General features: G+C 46.1%; 1 pseudogene; it reads left to right on the top strand.

Annotated features, from left to right (window-relative positions):
* The first annotated feature begins 306 nt into the window (after window positions 1-306).
* Window positions 307-20,190, top strand: LOC133628645 (mediator of RNA polymerase II transcription subunit 1-like; annotated as a pseudogene).
* The last annotated feature ends 1,407 nt before the right edge of the window (window positions 20,191-21,597 follow it).

The raw sequence follows: 21,597 nt of genomic DNA, 5'->3' as shown, positions 1-21,597 counted from the left end.
TGGATCTTCAGAAAGTGTCCTGATGTATTCCTGTCATGGCAGAACTTAACCTGATAGGGCCACGTGATTCAGAGTCCACGCAGAAAGGGAGCTCAGCTTTTCCCAACCCTTAAGCATAAAATGCCCTTAAGCATTTTATGTCTCTTTAAGGATTTGATAGCTTGTGATATGTCCTTAACATTTCTTAAAGTTAAGATCTAGGTCACAGGGATAAATCATCAGCAAAAATGGTTTCTGAAATCATGTTTAGCTTAAAGGTGGAAAGAGTTCTTGTTACAACTGCTAAGCTGTTTTATTTATAAAACTGCAAATATAATCTCATTCTTGTTTCTGAATATTCCCCTGTCTTATGGAAGCAGAGAAGCTGAATGAGTACCCTCTTAGAAAGACTTCATGCAAAGTACAACCAAAACAGACCTTGGGCAGAAACCATGAAGTTAGTCTGTCAAGTCATGGTAAGAATTGTTATAATCTCAGCAGGAGGGTTTCTGAAGTTTCTTTATTCGTGATTTTGTTGGTGATTTGTTAGATGTGAGGCATGCTGTTTCTCACACCCTACAGTGTGCAGAAGGGGAGTGATGTCTGTACCACTTCTGTCTGGTGTGCCTTTACCTTCCCCAATTACAGCCTCTCCCTCTACAGCCGAATTGATGTGGGGCAGCTGTCAGCTCAGTGCCAGCAAAATGGTCAAACTTGTGGTTTCAGCCAGTGCTGAGAAGCCCAAACCATTCTGCCACTTGCTGTTTCAAGGTGTTGTGTTTTGTAAAGCAATTTCAGTGATGCTCAAAACTTCATGTGGCTTAGTCAAATGTGGGATTGAAATAGTGGTCTCTGGGTCTGTGGAAGGAGGAACAAGAAGTGTGGGAAGATACATCAAAGGCTTCTGCATATCTTCTGGTGTTAAAAGTTTGCCGGTCTCATTATTTCTCTGTTGTCTCTTTTATAACTCTTAGCTTATGCCTATTAAAAGTTGCTACAGTCTGTTCTTCCAGATGAGCAAGTTGCTTAAAAGAAAATAAATCAGTTTCAGGCCTGCCTTTGTTACCTGCTTCCAAAAGGGATACTGTTCTCCTATATGAATCAAACTGAGGATGTAATTTTGGGATGAAATCTAATCTGCTTTTAATTACCTCAGTAAACTTCGCTTGGATGAACAAAAGTTGCAATAATTCCCTCTTACTGAGTGATACGCAAAAATGATGTTTTTCTTCTTTTCTCTGCCTAAGGAAAAGCAAGTTGGGATGAACTCGGGGACACCAACATCTCGTAAGCTGTTTGGAGACTTTGCAGAAGACATTAAAAGGTTGGTACAGTCCGAGTGTTGCTTTATGAACTGCTTAACAGTGATGTGCAGTGGAAATACTCCAAATCATAAAAGCAAGCAAGGTTGTTGCTAGTACCTTTCACTGTGTTCCTAGCACACATGTGCTCACGTTTACAGAATCCCAGACTGGTGGGGTTGGAAGGGCCCTCCAGAGCTCATCCAGCCCAACTCCCTGCTAAAGCAGGTTCCCCTCGATCAGGGGGCACAGGAACGTGTCCAGGTAGGTTTGGAAACCTCCCAAGAAGGAGACTCTACACCCTCCCTGGGCAGCCTGTACCAGGATCCCTCACCTCAACACCAAAAAAGTTTCTCCTCACGTTCTAGTGGAGATTCCCGTGTTCTCCAGCTCACGTCAGTTACCCTTTGTCGTGTCACTGGCCACTACAGAACAAACACTGACCCCATCCTCTCAACACCCACCCTTTAGGGGTTTCTCAGCATTGATGAGGTCCTCTCAGCCTTCTCCAGGTTAAACAGCCACAGATCCCGCAGCCTTTCCTCCTCAGAGAGATGTTCCAGTGCTCTGATCAGCCCTTTGCTGACCTTCCTCCACTTCCCTGTCTCTCTTGAGCTGGGAGCCCAGAACTGGACACAGGACTCCAGATGAGGACTCACCAGGGCAGAGTAGAGAGGGAGAACTTCCCTTGACCTGCTGCCCACACTCTTCTTACACACTTTAATCTCTGTGCCAGTCAGGACCATTCCAGACTGCCTGTGTTAACTTTATCCTAAGTGCCTAATACCTGAATTCCCTTTGCAGAAGAAAATCCATTCTCTGCACTTCTGAGAACATTTTTTTTTCTCTGTGCAAATTGTTCTGCCTGTATTTTGAGTGCAGATGATGTGTATAGTTGCACGTGTAAAGGTGTGAGCAGACGTAGGAGGGAGTAATGAGTTGAGATTGGTTTTAATACTGATGTCTTATTCCTGGAGAAATGTAGAATCATTTCACTAAGCCATGTTTTTTATTCTCCATCAAGTATCTTCTCTGCCTGCCATGACAGATCGCTTGGAATCTATAGCTAGACAAAATGGATAGGTCTTCTGTATCTTATGGCCTTTTCCTGCTTATCTGTATATGTCATAATCTCAGTGCTGGGTTTTGTGTGCATCTCATAGCAAGTTCTATTTTGTTTTGTATGTAAGCCTTGGATCTCATCTTAGTGCAAATGGCACTGAATGTTACATCACCTCAGACATGTTCTATGTGGAAGTCCAGCTAAACCCCACATGGCTGCTGTGTGATGTCAAGGTGGCTCACCATGGAGAAAACCCTGTGGTATGTATTACCAACAACATTGAAGGCAATGCCTTTGTGGTTTTGGAATTGCCGTTTTGACTCCCTTTTGTTTGAGCAGAGGAAATGGATTATATGGAATGTTCTGCCAGATTTAGTAGCCCATTCTCATGGGTTAATCTGATTGATGCAGTGTATGTGTGCAAGGACCGTTTTACTAATTGTGTGAGCCGACACAGGCAGGACACAGGAACAATCAGAGAACCACAGATAAAATGCCAAGAGCAAATCTCTAAAGGTCCCTTACAACCCCTACCATTCTATGACTCTATTCTCATTACCTCACAGTCCAGGGGTTCTCTGAAACTGCACTCAGGCAGAGGCACGTAAGTGGGGATGCAGCACCGCAGAGATCGGACCTGCCAGCAGCAGAGCAGAAAAGCAAAGACCTCAAATCTGATGCTTTTCTCCTATAAATCAGGGTTTGGTTTTCAGGTGTAATTTTCCACTGTGCTTTGATCCTTCCCCCAGCAAGGCAGGAATCTCGAGAATGTCTGATAGGTGCCTTTGAGTCCATCGCAGGCCTGTGTTATCTAAACAAGGATGTTCTACTTGCCAAGCACACAGGGCTAAGCAACAGTTAGCATTGTTGATACCTGTGTTTTTGACACTTCTCATGGTTTGACATGACAGCCTTTTCTGATAAGGGGGAAGGGGCTGTAAAGATGGCTCCTGTAAGAAGTTGCTCACAACTCTCACCAGCTCTGAGCCAGACCCACTTCTGGGGCTGAGCCAATTAGACACCTCCACGATCACTTTTTAAGAAGAAGCAGCAACTGAAAGAGGAGGCTTCTTCCTGTTTCTTCCTTCTTCTGTCCCTTCTTCTTCTGCTGGTGGTGGTGGAAGGAGTGGGAAGAGTGAAACAACCATGCGGACTCCAAGGTCAGTGATGAAAGAGAGGAGGAGGTGTGCTGGAGCAGAGACTCCCCTGCATTCTACAGAGAGAACTGGTGTAGCTGAGATTTGTTTGCATTTTGTTAAAGATGCCACATCAAGGGCAGAGACTCATTTTGATAAAGAAGACCCCGTGCCAGGGGCAGTGACTGGCCGGAAGAGGCCATGTCCCGTGGGGGAGACCCAATATCCACAACTGTAACTGTGGGGAGGAACCCATGACAAAGCAGCTCATTAAACTTATGCCCAGAAGAGGCCTTGGCCTGAGAGATGGACCCTGTATCTGCAGAAACTGCAACCGTGGCGAAGAATCCACATCAGAGATGTTCACCAAGGACTATGTCCCATGTGAGGCACCCTGTATGGGCAGAAGCTGCAGCTGCTGGGAAGAACCCACACCAGAGAAGTTCATTAAGGACTGTGTCCCGGGGGAGGGAACCCCGTGTTGGAGCAGGGGAAGAATGCCAGGTGTTATCCTCATCTGAGAAGAGAGAAGCAGCAGAGTCCATCTGTGAGAGACTGAGCACATCCCCCATTCCCTGCCCCCCCCCAAACCATTGATTGGGGAGGAGGTAGAGATATGGGGAGCAGTGAGCTGGGCCCAGGAAGAAAGGAGGGATGGGGGAGGGAGATCTTAAAGTGCTGGTTGTCATTTTCTCATAATCCTGCTCTCTTTTTGCTTCCATTCTGTTTCTTGTAGAATAAACTTTCCTACTTTCCTCTCTCAGTCGAGTACTGGAGTCTGTTTTGCCCAGAACTGTAATTGGCAGCGAGCCCTCCCTGCCCTTGTCTCAGTCCACAACAACCTTGCTTATCTTTTTCCTCCCATTTTGCTGGGGCCTCTGCCATCCTAACAAGGGTGGGGATGGATGGGGAGCACGAAGCGAGGGACTGTTGTGGTGCTTCTGTGCTAGCTGGGCCAAACCATGACAACACTCCAGCTGCAGGTCAGTTGAGCACGTTTACAGTCCTACTGGCCAACCTGCCGTTATGTTCCCACACTAATCTCTCTTTTTCTCTTGAAAACAATGTTATTTGAGGAAGTTATTGCTGTGTTTCTGAAAATCTTAATTCTTGTGGAAGGATGGAGAAATTAATCTTATAGAATTTAGATCTGTGCATGGAAAATACTAAATGCTGAAAGAAAATGCCTTCTCTTCTGCACATGCATGAGTTTGAGCTTTGTATTTACATTGGCCTAGCCCCTCTTTTGAAACTAGACCATCTTAAATAACTCTATATATGATCATAGATTCAGCCTAAGGCTTCACAATTTGAAAAGTTTTATTTCAAAAAAGTTATTTAAGTGGAAATATCATTGCTTGAATTATTCTCAGAGAGGTTTCATGAGCAGAACTAGAACCAGAGCAGTGTGTAGTTGTGAGCATTGTGTTGCTTCTCCAGAAAAGCTGATTCTCAGAAATTTTATTGTCCTAATATTTTACAGTTACTGTGCTGCACAAAGTCTGAAATTGCTGCATTCAACATTGATATCATTGTATGTTATTTCCTTTTCAGAGTTGTCCAGAACTGGTGCAACATCTGAGGTGAGCAGCAAGAGGTTTTTTGTAGTATTTTTTGACAGGCCTCTTTTGGAGTATTGGTCTGATGCTATTTTTATGTATGGAAATGCAAAATATTTCATACTTGTTCCTTCCCCACAAAGTCTCTCTACTTCTCCAAGGCATTTTCTTGCTTGGTTCAGATACTTGTGATGCTGATTGCTGTGCGTGGTGTCTTGGAAGCCATACCACAGCATCCTTCAGAATCATTAAAGGTGGATCATTTGAAGAACACATTTTTGTAGCTTTCATGTAGCAGAAGTATTTTCTTAAGTGGCTTAGTGTCTGTATGAATAGAATTTTTAAAAACAAAACCTCACCTCTTACAAATTTGAGTACATCACCTTTTCTCCCTCTTCTTTTCAGAGAGAAAAATTTTGATGAATTTTCTAAGCATTTAAGGAGGCTTGTGAACCTGTATAAATTGCCAGGAGATAAGTAAGTCTAGATTATATTTATTTACATCATCATATGTAAAATTAAACAAATCTCCAAGCCTTTTAGCTCTGTGCTTAAGTTTTCTTGGTGTGTGATCCTACTGACTTCATCACTATGGCTTGCATGTGTGCATAGTGGGTAGGGAGGATTTAATGTGAAGTAGTAACACAGAATGAAAAGTTACAATTTCTCAATACTTGATCTGAAGGGAAGTGCTGCAGCTTGTAAGCTAGCAGTTGTGAGAATTGTATTTCATTGCACGGTTCTTTTCAGTGTTTCTTACATTGTTTTGTTGTGGGTTTTTTTTTCCCTAGCAAACTTAAAATGAAAATGTACTTAGCTCTGCAGTCCTTAGAGCTGGATCTCTCAAAAATGGTAAGGAAGTATTGGTAAGGACCTCTTCATGATTTGTTGTTGGTTTGTTTTTACTCAGTAAATCTGTACCATGTTGACTGATTCTGATCATGCCAAGTACTGTATATCCAGGAGTGTCACATTGATGCCTGTATAGTCTGATGTTATTGCTAAGAAGTACAATGCTGAGGCTATAGAAGGCCTGTCCTAGCAGAGGAATTATATAGATATAAAAAATATATAATTATAATATATGTTCTTAATAGAAACTATACATAATAAATAATATATACATTATATGTTATGATAGATATATATTAAAATTGCTTGGAGCTTTCTGAGCAATTTTATTTTTAATTGCAGAATTCAACTGAAAGTTGAGTTGGGAAGGTAAAAAGTTTGTAACGAGATAAATTAGTGGGAACGTGTTTTACAGTAAGAAACATTTGTCAGTTTTTCACTGCTGCGGATTCAGTGGATGAACCATCTGTGCTGTAGAGTGTAAAGTAGCTTTTGTTTTGCCAATAACAATGTGAATCTTTAGATTGCTGCCTCCGTGTGACTGAGAAGTGTATATGTTGAGCTGAAATCTTAAAGTGCCATCAGTACTTGCATTTTGGCTCCAGGTGTGACTCTGACTTGTTACAGACCTATGATTGCCTCTCTTGCAGGCAAGCCACCAATGCAAATCCCCTCAACAAGATTCTTCATGACAGTGTTGTCTATCTCACCCCCAGGAGTGGAGGTATCTTTGATTAACAGTTAAGAAAAACCAAACAAACCCTTTCTTTCTTCCTCTTTATGGACATTATTTTGCCATCAACTGATGACAGTAATGGAAAATACTAATCAGACTGAAAGAGAGATAAGGTGGTTGAGTAGTTGTGAGTCCCACGTGATTCAGAGAGTCAACTTTTCTTTCCAAAGCCACACACTTTTATGTCAGATGACCATGTCTGTGTCTTTTGACAGCAGAGAAACAACTCATTCAAGGTGCACTGGTAACTGCACAGGATGTGCTGTGTTACAGTGCAAATATTGTGTGATTCCAGGGATTAGGAGTGATCAAGTTAACTTCTGTTGTGAGGGTACCTGTTCAAAAGCTTCTCTCCCACGGGTTTCCTGATGAATCTCAAGTATTACATCTCACCTTATGATTTATATGAAGATGGCACTGGAGCCTCTGTTATTTTGCATGAGAAGAATGGTAGGTCAACTTTAGAAGCTAGTGTGGACTACTGCTGCTTGAAGGAGAGGAGAAAGCAGAATTCCAACAGTCTGTCTCCCCTCTGCTGTTGCCCTTGTAATACAGGAATCACAAGTTGGCTTGCAGAGGACAGGTTTTGTAAGCCCATGTGCAAATGCTGGCTCAGTTGACCATTTTCTCAAACCTTGTGGCTTTTCTGGAGTCTGAAGTGAACTGCTACCAGGGGTGACAGTCTGCAGACAGAGCCTTTTTCCTTAGATTGAATTTCATTGTTAACATGGGATTTACTTTATTGTGGAAAGGCTTGCGTCTCTGTCATCTTACTGGAAGATTGGTTTTTATGCACGTAGACATCTGTCTCTCCCTAAAATGAGAAAACCCAAGCAAAATTGAGGCAGGTCTCGGGGAAGAAGAGGGTGAAATTCTCCAAAATCATTATTTGTTTTGCTTTGTAAAGAGTATGCTACAAATTTGCAAATGCATTTGGAATGTGTTTTAATGATTATGCAATCAGTCTACCTTGCAAGAAAAAAACAGTGTTAGGCAGCACAACTAGTTTGGCTGTTGGTCATTTAGTGATAAAGGTGAATGCTGTGACAACTGCCTTGTGTAAACTGTTTCCACCATAGTGATATTTAATTCATAAAACTTGCCTTGTTTTTTTTCATCAGCTTATGTTGTTGGGGTTTTCTTCCTTTCCTCCTCTTGCAGTTCCTCGGTCTTTGGGTATGAATGTGTTGGTAACAATTGAGGGAACTATGGCGATGTACAAACTTCCGATTGCACCGCTGATTATAGGCTCTCATCCAGTTGACAGCAAAGGGTAAGGCATGTGCCTGCCAGGCCTTTCTCAGCAGCCTTGTTTAGACACAAATTCAACACAGTCCTGCACTGAAGTCAGCATGGGGAGATGGCTGCAAGATATCATGGCATTATATAAAGCATTTATGTACTGTCTTTAGACCAAGATATACCTATGTCAGGCATGTGACATGGAACAACTCATCCTGACTGTTATCACTGAACATATGAAGGATAAGATGGTTATCAGGGAGAGTCAACATGGCTTCACCAAGGGGAAATCCTGTTTGACTAACCTGATAGCCTTCTATGAGGGCATAACCGGCTGGCTAGATGAGGGGAGAGCAGCAGATGTCATCTACCTTGACTTCAGCAAGGCTTTTGACACTGTCTCCCATAACATCCTCATCAGAAAGCTCAGGCAGTGTGGCTTGGATGAGTGGACAGTGAGGTGGATCGAGAGCTGACTGAATGACAGAGCCCAGAGGGTGGTGATCAATGTCACAGAATCGAGTTGGAGACCTGTGGCCAGTGGAGTTCCACAGGGATCGGTTCTGGGGCCAGTCTTGTTCAACATCTTCATCAACGACCTGGATGAGGGGACAGAGTGTACCCTCAGCAAATTCACTGATGACACCAAACTGGGAGGACTGGCTGATTCCCCTGAAGGCTGTGCTGCCATTCAGTGAGATCTCAACCGCCTTGAGAGTTGGGCAGAGAGGAACCTCATGAGGTTCAACAAGGACAAGGGCAGAGTCATGCATCTGGGAAGGAACAACCCCATGCACCAGTACAGGCTGGGGGTCGAACTGCTGAAGAGAAGCTCTGCAGAGAGAGACCTGGGAGTCCTGATTGATAATAAACTAAATATGAGCCAGCAATGTGCCCTCGTGGCCAAGAAGGCCAATGGCATCCTGGGATGCATCAAGAAGGGTGTAGCCAGCAGGTTGAGGGAGGTTCTTCTCCCCCTCTACTCTGCCCTGGTGAGGCCTCATCTGGTGTCCTGTGTCCAGTTCTGGGCTCCTCAGCTCAAGAGGGACAGGGAACTTCTGGAGAGAGTCCAGCACAGGGCCACCAAGATGATCAGGGGACTGGAACATCTTTCATATGAGGAAAGACTGTGGGAACTGGGGCTGTTTAGTCTGGAGAAGAGGAGACTGAGGGGAGATCTTATTAACATTTATAAATATCTAAAGGGTGGGTGTCAGGAGGTTGGGACATCCATTTTTTCTATAGTATATAGTAACAGGACAAGGGGTAATGGGATGAAGCTGGAACACAAAAAGTTCCACTTAAACATAAGAAAAAACTCTTTCACTGTTCAGGTGAGGGAGCAGTGGCACAGGCTGCCCAGAGGGGTTGTGGAGTCTCCTTCCTTGGAGGTCTTCAAGACCCGCCTGAACATGTTCCTATGCAACCTGATCTAGGTGAACCTGCTTCTGCAGGGGATTGGACTAGATGATCTCTAAAGGTCCCTTCCAACCCCTACCATTCTATGATTCAAGAAGGTACAACGATCTGTTTGTATTTGAGCAAACTGTAAATCCTGTGTCTGGCGCTCATAGCAGAAGCCAGAGTCATTCACTGCATCTAATAAGATCTTCTATCAACCCAATGTTTCAGAACTCCATCTTTCTCGTCAGTCACCAGTGCCAACAGCGTGGACTTACCAGCTTGTTTCTTCCTGAAGTTCCCACATCCCATTCCAGTGTCTCAAACTTTCATTCAGAAACTTCAGGCCTGCACAGGTGGGTGGCAGATCTGTCAGACAGGTACTCCCCAGGTTTTAAACAAACTGCCTCTGAGTTAAAAGGTGCCAGAGAAGTTATTAAAGGTTTTGTGCTATTTTCAGTAAAACCTGGATAGATTTCTTTTACTGCCCCACCATCTCTTCCTGGCTCCCTGGTGCTCCCGTTCTGGGCCATCTTCTTCCCTCAGGTATTCCACTGTTTGTCACCCCACCAATGTTTGTACCCTTGTATGAGCTGATCACACAGTTTGAATTATCCAAGGAGGCTGATCCTCTACCTTTAAACCACAATATGCACTTCTATGCAGTAAGTACATTGTTACAACCAGGGTGTTGTAGATGAGAAGTTTGGGATTTTTCATATGTTCCGAGTATCTTTCAAGTGGGATAAAGGAAACTGGTACAACATTTCTTCACAGGCAAAAACTAGTCTATCTGAGCATTGGAATTCAGAATATAGGTAATGAAAAATCTGTTGCTGTTGGGAGTGCAGCTGCAGGAGTGACAGCAGAGGTATGGGACTGAGCCTTCCCAGATTCTGGCCCTTCCTCTTGTTCAGGCTGCAATATGTGACTGAACAAATCACATTGCTTTGTGAGAAATCCTTCTTAAATGTGTCAATGACAGATCTCCTGTTCATGTCAGAGGGTTTGTCTTTGCCTCAGAAGTGATGCCATACTGTGTGAAACTGTTTTAGTGGGGACAGTGAATGCTGTTTGGCAGTACTACTTCTGAGGAGCTGAAATAATGATTTACTTGTTCAGATTGAAAGGAATATGTCTTTGTTTTTTGTCATTTTCAGCCAGAAGGGTGACTGGATATCACTTGGATCTGGGGCCTGCTTTTTCCTTCCTAGATGTCTGTTATTGCCTTGTACCCAGCAGTAACTAAAGTAAAGCAGAAATTGTTTTGTCGGGCTCTTCCAGGACAGCAGCACTGTTACTTTCTGAACAAAGATGCTCCTCTGCCAGATGGAAGAAGCCTTCAAGGAACTATGATTAGCAAAATTGCCTTCCAGCACCCTGGATAGGTTCCCCTCGTCCTCAATTTGATCAGACATCAGGTGGCCTACAACATGCTGATTGGCAGCTGTGTCAAGCGAACATTTTTAAAAGAAGGTGGGTCTCTCATCAAGTGGGATATAATGTGTGGATAATTAGAAACCCTGGGTGATTTTCCATGTGTAGAAATAAGAAATGAGGCCCATGCTTCTCCCCTGTTGTGTTTTTTGTGGGTTGGTTTGTTTGTTTTCCTTCTATATGGGGGCACTGAGCTGGTGCCTCTGGTTCATCTCCTGTGTTCCCTGATTTAACAGTTCCCATGTCTTTCAGATTCTCCTGGGATCCTGCAGTTTGAAGTTTGTCCTCTCTCTGACTCCTGTTTTAGCATCTCCTTTCAGCATCCTGTGAATGACTCCCTGGTGTGTGAATGACTCCCTGGTGTGTGAATGACTCCCTGGTGTGTGGTAAGTGGACTCAGTAAAAGCACAACCATGTTTCTGGGAAGGAATACGGGCAGGGTTTTTTTCCACTGGAACCAGGTTTTTGATCTCTTCCAAATGCCTTCTCTCTTTTAGTGGTAATAGATGTGCAAGACACTAGTCATGTGAACTGCAAACTGTACAAAGGGCTGTCTGATGCTCTTATCTGCACAGATGACTTCATTGCTGTTCTGGTTTAGCAAGGAGCAGCTTTTGGCTTAGTAACAGGGGGAGCGGATTGCAGTGAAGACTCGGTAAAGAGTTTGCGGACTCTCCCCTGGCTCCTGGGTTCACACCCACCTCCGGCCCGGCTGGGCCAATCTGGCGCCTCTGCGATCACTATTTAGGGGACGGGAATTTGAAATGCGAGGCAGGAGGTGTAAGAGTGATACAAGATGGAGGCGACCACGCGGACCCTTCAGCCAGAGAAGGAGGAAGGAAGGAGAAGCAATAGACCAGAGACTCTTCGGCAAGCTGTGGCGAGAATGCAAGCTGTGCCCCTGCAACCTATGGAGATCCATGGCAGGACTGAGAGTTACCAGCAGCTCCATGTGAGTGAACCCGGACGGACGAGGGACTGTGTGGGGAGACGGCCATGGCCCAGGCCGTGTTGGAGAGCCTGCACGTCACAGAGCAGCCCCACACGAGAGGCAGAGAGGAGCTGCAGCCTTTGGAATAAGTGCGTGTCGGAGCAGCCCGTGCTGTGTGTGTGAGTTACCCCACGGACTTGCAGGGAGGACTGGTGTGGAGTTCACCCATCCTGAGGAGGGACAAATGGCAGAAGCTATGGGGAACAGACTAACTGAAACCCCCACTGCCTGCCCCCCCCCCCCCCCCCCGAACCGTTGGGGGAGGGAGGGACAGGCTCTGAGCCCGGGAAGAGGGGAGGTGTGGCAAGAAGGTGTTCTTAAAAAGGCTGGTTGGACTCTTCATTGATGTATTACTCTGTGTTGTTTCATTTTGGTTATGTTTTGGGTTTTTGGGGGTATGTTTTAGTTGATGTTGCATTAAATTATTTTTCTGTTTTCTTCCCCAAACCAAGTAGCCCTGGTCTGTTTTGTCCTGAACGTTAAGCGGCAATTAAGCTCTCCCTGCCCTTGAGCAATTCTCAGCCTCTTCTGTACTTTGGACAGGTCTTTGTTCCCTGATGGGCCTAAACCACGACAATTGCCAAAGTTGTTCAAAGGTAAGCTGGATTGGTTTTGTGCTACCATACACTCCAAATCATACAGGTGAACACTGTGTCTAGCTCACATTTATCCTAGTGGCTTTGGAGCCCTTATGTCTGTGGGTGAGTTTTGGTAGGGGTTGTTTGGAGGAGGGGGAAAGCTCAGAGCCTTGTTGAAGATTCCATTCCAGATGTTGAACCATAGCTATTTATTTTTGGGTGTATGTTTTTTCTGCCTTCTCCTGTGGTTGGTTGCTTTCTGTGTCTGGTAAAATGTGGAAGTGCTCCCCTGCAGTTTGCCATGTACACACAGGCCTTTCATCAAGGTTCCTCTGCCCCAGCCACCATTCAGAACAGCAGAGTGTTCAGAGGACACAGCACAGACCTTTTGAGTGAGAATAGCTGTGTGTTTTTTTTCTTTCAGAACATTACCAGCATGTCATCCTTGAATAGAATGTGGCATTATCAGTTTTGCAGAGTCAGAGTAACAACCAGATTGCATCCTGTGCTTTAACTACAAGATCGTGATCTGTCAGCTAATAGTTATTAGTGTTAATTGATTGATTAATTCTTCCTTTGTGATTGCGGGACAATGCATAAAGGCATGGTTGTCTTGTGGCTGGATAAGTGTGAAATCAAGCAGAACAGCAGGGCATTTAAAGAGCCTGGACCTGTTGTTCTCTTGTGCCTGAGAGCCTTATTGCTTGCTTTATGTCCAATGGGAATCATTAAAACTTCATCTTCAGTGAATGTTACTGTAGGGCAGCAGAATGCAGGATAGCCTCTTTGCCTTGTGTCTTGCAGATGTATGTCCATTCCTGTCACCATGAGAGCAATTTGTAGAAAAGCAGAAACGATTCAAGCAGACACACCAGCCTTATCCCTCATTGCAGAGACAGTAGAAGACATGGTGAAGAAAAATCTTCCCCCAGCCAGCAGCCCAGGGTATGGCATGACCACAGGCAGCAACCCAATGAGTGGTGCCACTACCCCAACAAACACTTTTTCTGGGGGGCCCATCACTACTTTGTTTAACATGAGCATAAGCATGAAAGAGAGGCATGACTCAGTGGGCCATGGGGAGGACTTCAACAAAGTGTCTCAGAACCCTATTCTCACTAGTTTGTTGCAGATCACAGGGAATGTGGGATCAACCCTTGGCTCAAGTCCAACCCTTCCCCATCAGACACCACCACCAGTATCCTCACCAGCATGCAACACCAAGAACCACCCCATGCTCGTGAACCTTCTTAAAGAGAATCCTCCTCAGGATTTCTCCACTCTGTATGGGAGCAGCCCTCTCGAAAAGCAGAACTCTTCCTCTGACTCCTCTAGAATGGAAATGGGCCCTGGGGGGAATAAGCAAAAGAAAAAAAAAATCCTGCCTGCCGACAAGCCCAAACATCAGACTAAGGATGATTTCCAGAGGGAGCTCTTTTCAGTGGATGTTGACTCCCAGAACCCCATTTTTGATGTGAACGTGACCGCTGATACTCTGGACACCCCCCATATTACTCCAGCGCCCAGCCAGTGCAGCACTCCTCCCACTACCTACCCACAGCCCTGTCCTGGTTTGAGGCAGGACACAGTTAATTCCCGTGAGGAACCAGGAAAGGGCACAGCCTGAACAGTTGACCCAGACTGGCCAGCAGGTATTCGATACCATCCTAACATCATGCCCAGTGTATAGGTGGGGGCTGGCCGGAAGAAGCTCTCTTCCGGGGTCGCGGGCTCTCGGTCGCCGGTCCGGAGCGGTCGCTTACGTCGGGTCCCGGGTGGTGAGCAAGTGCATCACTCACCAGTTTTCTTTGTAATATTCCCTTGTCTTTGTTATAGTTGTTCCTCTTCAATTTTCCCCAGTAAACTGTTATTATTTCAACTTACGCGGGCTCTTTTACTTTTTTTTTTCTCCCTCTCCGATCCCCTCCACATTCTGTCTGGAGGGGGAGGAGTCGCGGTTTTCTTCCCCTTTGCTCTGGCTGGGCAAAACCACGACATTAATTGGTGCTACTGCACTGGATGGGATTGGCTTATGATATGATTTTGTCACGGGTTATTAAGTTGGGTTGGAATGTGTACATGGCTTTTCTGTCTCTTCCACATTTTCTCCTAGAACTTAATAATGGCACTCAATTTATGGGAAAACCTGACATGTTTAATTCCTCCCACTGTGTTACTTACCCTCATTTCTTCAAGGTGCTTCTAATGGATTCTAACAATAATACTTGGAATGTTCTAATTACCATGTTCATATTATTTTCCCTTGTTTTCACCTCGGCTTGGATTGTAATTTTTTTTTTTTGAGAGCTGTGAGGAGAGGCATACAGAATATGGACAGGTGTCCAGGGAGCTTTTTACCTGTAAAGATTTGGAGAACACATCAACCCATTCCTAACTCAGCTGTGCCAGAACCAGTTGCTGTTCCAACTTCAGCAGTGGATGTTGCAGTTGCAGCTGTGAACACTCATACCCAGACTGCTGACACCGTTGCTGTTACCACTGTGGACACTCATACCCAGACTGTGAATATTGTTGTTGTGTCCACTCAGACTGCTGCTACAACTGTGGATGCTCAAACCCAGACTGTTGCTGTTACAACTGCGGCCACTCAAACTGAGGCAACTGATACAATTGCTGTTGAATCAGAGTATCAATTTGTGCCAGTATCAGTTGCTCCTGTACAGAAAAAGAAATACACAAAAAAACCCAGTTTGCAGCACTAAGGATGAAGATGAACAAGGGATATCACAGAGGGAAGAAGAGTTGGAGCCAGAGATAATCAGCCGGTCCTTGTCCCTGAGTGAACTGCGAGATGTGTGGAAAGACTACAGCCGTCGCCCAGGTGAGCACATTATCACCTGGATGCTCCGATGCTGGGAAAATGGAGCCCACAGTTTGGACTTAGAGGGCAAGGAAGCCAGGGAATTGGGCTCCTTGTCCCGGGACGGGGGCACTGATAAGAATCCATTTGTATTTCTGGAGTGACAGGGGGATCTCAACAGCTATCTGTATTAGAAGCTGAAGTGAGTCTGACTGGGACAAATTGGCACAAGCATCCCATTGCGACAGGCCCCAAAGCTCCATGCATCTTAGGCATAGATTATCTTAAGAGAGGGTATTTTAAGGACCTAAAAGGATACAGGTGGGCCTTTGGTGTGGCTGCAGTGGAGGCAGAAGAGATTGAACAATTATCCAGCATGCCTGGCCTTTCAGAGGACCCATCTGTTGTGGGGTTGCTGAAGGTTGAGGAGCAACAGGTACCAATTGCAACCACAACAGTGCACCGTCGGCAATACCGCACCAACAGGGACTCTGTGATTCCCATTCATAAGTTGATTTGCCAACTGGAGAGCCAAGGGGTGATCAGCAAAACTCACTCACCCTTTAACAGCCCTATATGGCCAGTACAAAAGTCTACTGGAGAGTGGAGACTGACAGTAGACTATCGTGGCCTGAATGAAGTCACGCCACCGCTGAGCGCAGCTGTGCCAGACATGTTGGAACTCCAATATGAACTGGAGTCCAAGGCAACCAAATGGTATGCCACCATTGATATTGCCAATGCATTCTTCTCAATCCCTTTAGCAAAAGAGTGCAGGCCTCAGTTTGCTTTCACTTGGAGAGGGGTGCAGTATACTTGGAATCGACTGCCCCAGGGGTGGAAACACAGCCCCACCATTTGCCATGGACTGATCCAGGCCACACTGGAGGAGGGTGAGGCCCCAGAACATCTGCAATACATTGATGATATTGTGGTGTGGGGTGACTCAGCAGTGGAAGTCCTTGATAAAGAAAATAATTAAAATCCTTCTAAAGGCTGGCTTTGCCATTAAACGCAGTAAAGTCAAAGGACCTGCACAGGAGATCCAGTTTTTAGGAGTAAAATGGCAGGATGGACGTCGTCATATTCCAATAGAGGTGATAAACAAGATTGCAGCCATGTCTCCACCAACTAACAAAAAGGAAACACAAGCTTTCCTAGGTGTTGTGGGTTTTTGGAGAATGCATGTTCCAAATTATAGTATGATTGTTAGCCCCCTCTACCGTGTGACACGGAAGAAGAATGATTTTGAATGGGGTCCTGAGCAGCAACAAAGTTTTGAACAAATTAAACAGGAGATCGTTCATGCGATGGCGCTTGGGCCAGTCCGGACAGGACCAGATGTTAAAAATGTGCTCTACACTGCAGCTGGGAAGAATGGCCCTACTTGGAGTCTTTGGCAGAGAGCACCTGGGGAGGGTCGAGGCCGACCCCTCGGGTTCTGGAGTCAGGGATACAGAGGATCCGAGGCCCGATACACTCCAACCGAGAAGGAGATACTGGCAGCATATGAAGGGGTTCAAGCTGCATCAGAAGTGATTGGCACAGAAACACAACTCTTCCTGGCACCTCGACTGCCAGTGCTGGGCTGGATGTTCAAGGGGAAGGCATTCCCTACGTATCATGCAACTGAAGCTACATGGAGTAAGTGGATCGCACTGATCACACAACGAGCTCGCATAGGGAAGCCTAGTCGCCCTGGGATCCTGGAGGTGATCACAAACTGGCCAGAGTGCGAAGATGCTGAAATATCACCAGAGAAGGTGACACGTGTTGACGAGGCCCTATCGTATGATGAACTGTCAGAAGATAAGCGGTATGCCCTGTTTACCAATGGGTCCTGTTGCCCTGTGGGAAGGCATCGGAGATGGAAGGCAGCTGTATGGAGTCCCCTACACAAAGTTTCAGAAGTTGTAGAAGGAGAGGGTGAATCCAGTCAGTTTGCAGAGGTAAAAGCCATCCAGTTGGCTTTAGACATTGCTGAACGGGAAAAATGGCCAAGGATCTACCTCTACACTGATTCGTGGATGGTGGCAAACGCTCTGTGGGGATGGCTACAGCAATGGAGACAGAACAACTGGCAACGACAGGGCAAACCTGTCTGGGCTGCTCCACTATGGTAGGACATTGCTGCTTGAATGGAGAAACTAGTTGTGAAGGTGCGCCATGTAGATGCTCACGTACCCAAAAAGCGGGTCACGGAAGAACATCTGCATAACCAGCAAGTTGACAAGGCTGCTAAGATTTCTCAGATAGATCTGGATTGGCAACATAAGGGGGAGTTATTTTTAGCTCGATGGGCCCATGATACCTCAGGTCATCAAGGCAGAGATGCTACCTATAAATGGGCTCGCGATCGAGGGGTGGACCTAACCTTGGACACTATTGCACAGGTTATCCATGAGTGTGAGACGTGTGCTACAATTAAACAAGCCAAACGGTGGAAGCTCATATGGTATGGAGGATGATGGCAGAAATATAAATACAGAGAGGCCTGGCAGATTGATTACATCACACTGTCACAGACTCGCCAAGACAAATGCCATGTGCTCACAATGGTGGAGGCAACCACAGGATGGTTGGAAACATATCCTGTGGTTCCTGCCACTGCCTGGAACACTATTCAGGGCCTTGAAAGGAAAGCCCTCTGGCGATGTGGCACCCCAGAAAGAATCGAGTCAGACAATGGGACACACTTCAGAAACAACCTCATAGATGCCTGGGCCAAAGAGCATGGCATTGAATGGGTTTATCATATTCCCTATCATGCATCAGCCTCAGGAAAAGTTGAGAGATACAATGGGTTATTGAAAACCACACTGAAAGCAATGGGAGGTGGAACTTTCAAGCATTGGGATACACACTTGGAAAAGGACACCTGGTTAGTCAACTCTAGAGGATCTGTCAATCGAGCTGGCCCTGCCCAATCAGAACCCTTACATATTGTAGAAGGGGACAAAGTCCCTGTGGTACATATAGAAGACATGTTAGGGAAGGCAGTCTGGGTGTGTCCTACCTCAGGTAAAGGCAAACCCCTCCGTGGGATTATTTTTGCTCAGGGACCTGGGTGTACTTGGTGGGAGATGTGCAAGGATGGGGAGATTCAATGTGTGCCTCAAGGGAATTTGATTCTGGGTGAGAATAACCCGTGAATTAAATTGTATAATGATAGCTGTTGAATGTCATGATTCCTATAGTTGCTCTATGTTATGTATGTGTAGATGATTATGATGTGTAAGCCTAGACATGATGTGTAGATGATATAGAATAAGGGGTGGAATGTCCTGGTTTGAGCTAGGATAGAGTTAATTCCCGTGAGGAACCAGGAAAGGGCACAGCCTGAACAGCTGACCCAGGCTGGCCAGCAAGTATTAGATACCATACTAACCAGTCATGCCCAGGGTATAGGTGGGGGCTGACCGGAAGAAGCTCTTCCAGGGGTCGCACGCTCTCAGTCGCCGGTGTGGAGCGGTCGCTTACGTCGGGTCCCGGGTGGTGAGCAACTGTATCACTCACCAGTTTTCTTTGTAATATCCCCTTGTCTTTGTTATAGTTGTTCCTCTTCAGTTTTCCCCAGTAAACTGTTCTTCAACCTGCGCAGGCTCTTTTACTTTTTTTTTTTTCTCCCTTTCTGATCCCCTCTGTGTTCTGTCTGGAGGGGGAGGAGTCACGGTTTTCTTCCCCTTTGCTCCGACTGGGCAAAACCACGACAAGCCCATACCTCACTCGCAGCCCAGTATTCAGAGAATGGTTCGGCTCTTGAGTTCGGACAGCATCGGAGCCAACGTTACTGACATCCTTTCAGACATAGCAGAGGAGGCTTCCAAGCTACCCACCACTAACAAGGACTGCCCACCCATTGGTACACCAGAGACTCTTATAGTTCAGGACATTCACAAAGTGCCCTCTTTGACCCCAATGATCCAGCAGACCTGATAGCAGATGCTGCTGTGAGCCCCAACAGTGATTCTTCAAACCATTTTTTTTCAGATAGGGTAGATTTCAATCCTGACTTACTGAACAGTCAGAGTCAAAGTGGCTTTGAGGAGGAGTACTTTGATGAGAGTAGTCAGAGTGGAGACACTGATGATTTCAAGGGCTATGCGTCCCAGGCTCTGACCACTTTGGGGGTGCAAGTCTTGGGGGCTGATGGGGGGGGAGAATAAATTTAAGGGAGGCAATCAGTCTGATACGGTAGATTTTAGTATTATTGCAGCTGCCAGCAAAGCACTGGGGTCCTCTGACATGATGGAGCATCACAGTGGAGGCCAGAGCCCTTTATTGAATATGGGGGATTTAGGCAAAGAAAAGTCTCAGAAACAGATAAAGGAAGGCAATGGGTCTGGAAGTAACATGGCAGGGCCCGGGATAGACGGGAAGCGCAGCCGGATGCTGTCCAGCGATGGTAAAAGCAAAGAGAAACTTCTGAAGCGGAAGAAGCAGGAGACAGATGGGAAACCTCCATCTCACAGTTCATCAGACAGGCCTTTCATACCACCAGCAAGCATGGGTGGGTCCAAATCTGGGAGTTCAGGCAAGTCTCAGACTCCTCCTGGCATGGCTACTCCTCCTATTCCAAAAATCACCATTCAGATCCCAAAAGGAACAGTGACTGTTGGCAAACCGTCTTCACACGGCCAGTATACAAGTAGCGGTTCTGTCACCTCCTCCAGCAGCAAAAGTCATCATAGCCATTCTTCCTCTTCCTTCTCCTCAATCTCAGGCAAAATTAAAAGCAGCAAATCAGAAGGGTCTTCTGGCTCAAAGATGAGCAGCAGCCTCTACTCAAGCCAAGGCGGCTCCAGTTCAGGTCTGTCCAAGAGCTCAGCTCAGTCAGTGGCAAAGCCTGGGTTCTCCCCCATCACCAAACATGACCTCAACAGTGGTTCTGGAAGCACGAAGATGAAACCTCAAGGAAAGCCATCATCCCTCACGAACCCTTCCATGAGTAAACCAAACATCTCTCCATTTCATTCAAGACCCTCCAGAGGTTCTGACAAACTCACTTCTCCCATGAAACCTGTCCCAGGTACTCCCCCATCATCTAAAGCAAAGTCACCCAGTGGATTTGGGAAGGTGGTAGAATTCTGCTGAATGTTGTGAATTTCTGGCCCGTGTCGGAGCAACTCTAAATGGAAAAAGAACTTTTCATTACTAAACCACTCTCCATCATCTTCAGTAAGTCATGGAGAACAGGAGAGGTGCCTGAGGGCTGGAGAAAAGCAAATGTCACTCCAGCCTTCAAAAAGGGCAAGAAGGAGGACCTGGGTAACTACAGACAGGTCAGCCGCGCCTCCATCCCTGGAAAGGTGATGGAACAGCTTATCCTGGGTGCTGTCTCCAGGCATTTAAAAGACAAGAGGGTCATTGGGAGCAGTCAACATGGCTTTACCAAAGGGAAGTCATGTTTGACCAACCTGGCAGCCTTTTGTGAAGATGTAACCAGGTGGATAGATGGTGGTAGTGCAGTGGATGTGGTTTATCTTGATTTCAGTAAAGCATTTGACACCATCTCCCACAGCATCCTCACAGCAAAACTGAGAAGGTGTGGGCTGGATGATCAGGTAGTGAGGTGGATTGTTAACTGGTTGAAGGGAAGAAGGCAGAGAGTTGTGATCAATGGGGCAGGGTCTAGTTGGAGGCCTGTGTCTAGTGGAGTTCCTCAGGTGTTGGTGCTGGGACTGGTTCTGTTCTGTATATTCATTAATGACCTTGATGAGGGAACAGAGGCACTGTCAGCGAGTTTGCTGATGATACTAAACTGGGGGGAATGGCTGACACACCAGAAGGCTGTGTTGACATTCAAGGAGACTTGGACAGGCTGGAGAGTTGGGTGGGGAGAAATCTACTGACATTCAACAAGGGCAAGTGTGGAGTCTTGCATCTGGGAAAGAACAACCCCATGTAGCAGTACAGGCTGGGGAATGAACTGTTAGAGAGTAGTGTAGGGGAAAGGGAGCTGGGGGTCTTGGTAGACAGCAGGATGAGCATGAGCCGGCAATGTGCCCTCATGGCCAAGAAGGCCAATGGCATCCTGGGGTGTATTAGCAGGGGTGTGGGTAGTAGATCAAGAGAAGTTCTCCTCCCCCTGACCACATCTGGAATATTGTGTCCAGTTCTGGGCCCCTCAGTTCAAGAAGCTGTTGGAGAGAGTTCAGCACAGGGCCACAAAGATGATCAAGGGAGTGGAGCATCTCCATTCTGATGAAAGGCTGAGGGAGCTGGGGCTCTTCAGCTTGGAGAAGAGGAGACTGAGGGGTGACCTCATTAATGTTTACAAATACCTAAAGGGTGGGTGTCAGGAGGCTGGAGCCAGGCTGTTCTCAGTGATGTCCAAAGATAGGACAAGGGATTATGGGTACAAGTTGGAACAGAAGAGGTTCCAAAGAAACACAAGGATTAATTTCTTCCTTGTGAGCATGTTGGGGCACTGGAAGGGGCTGCTCAGATGGAGTGTGGGTCTCCTTGTCTGGGGACACTCCAAACCCACCTGGATGAGTT

This window comes from Colius striatus, chromosome W (assembly GCF_028858725.1).
Source record: "Colius striatus isolate bColStr4 chromosome W, bColStr4.1.hap1, whole genome shotgun sequence".
NCBI classification, from domain to species: Eukaryota; Metazoa; Chordata; class Aves; order Coliiformes; family Coliidae; genus Colius; species Colius striatus.
Note: the sequence above shows the minus strand (reverse complement) of the source record. Positions and strands in the feature narration are given on the sequence as shown.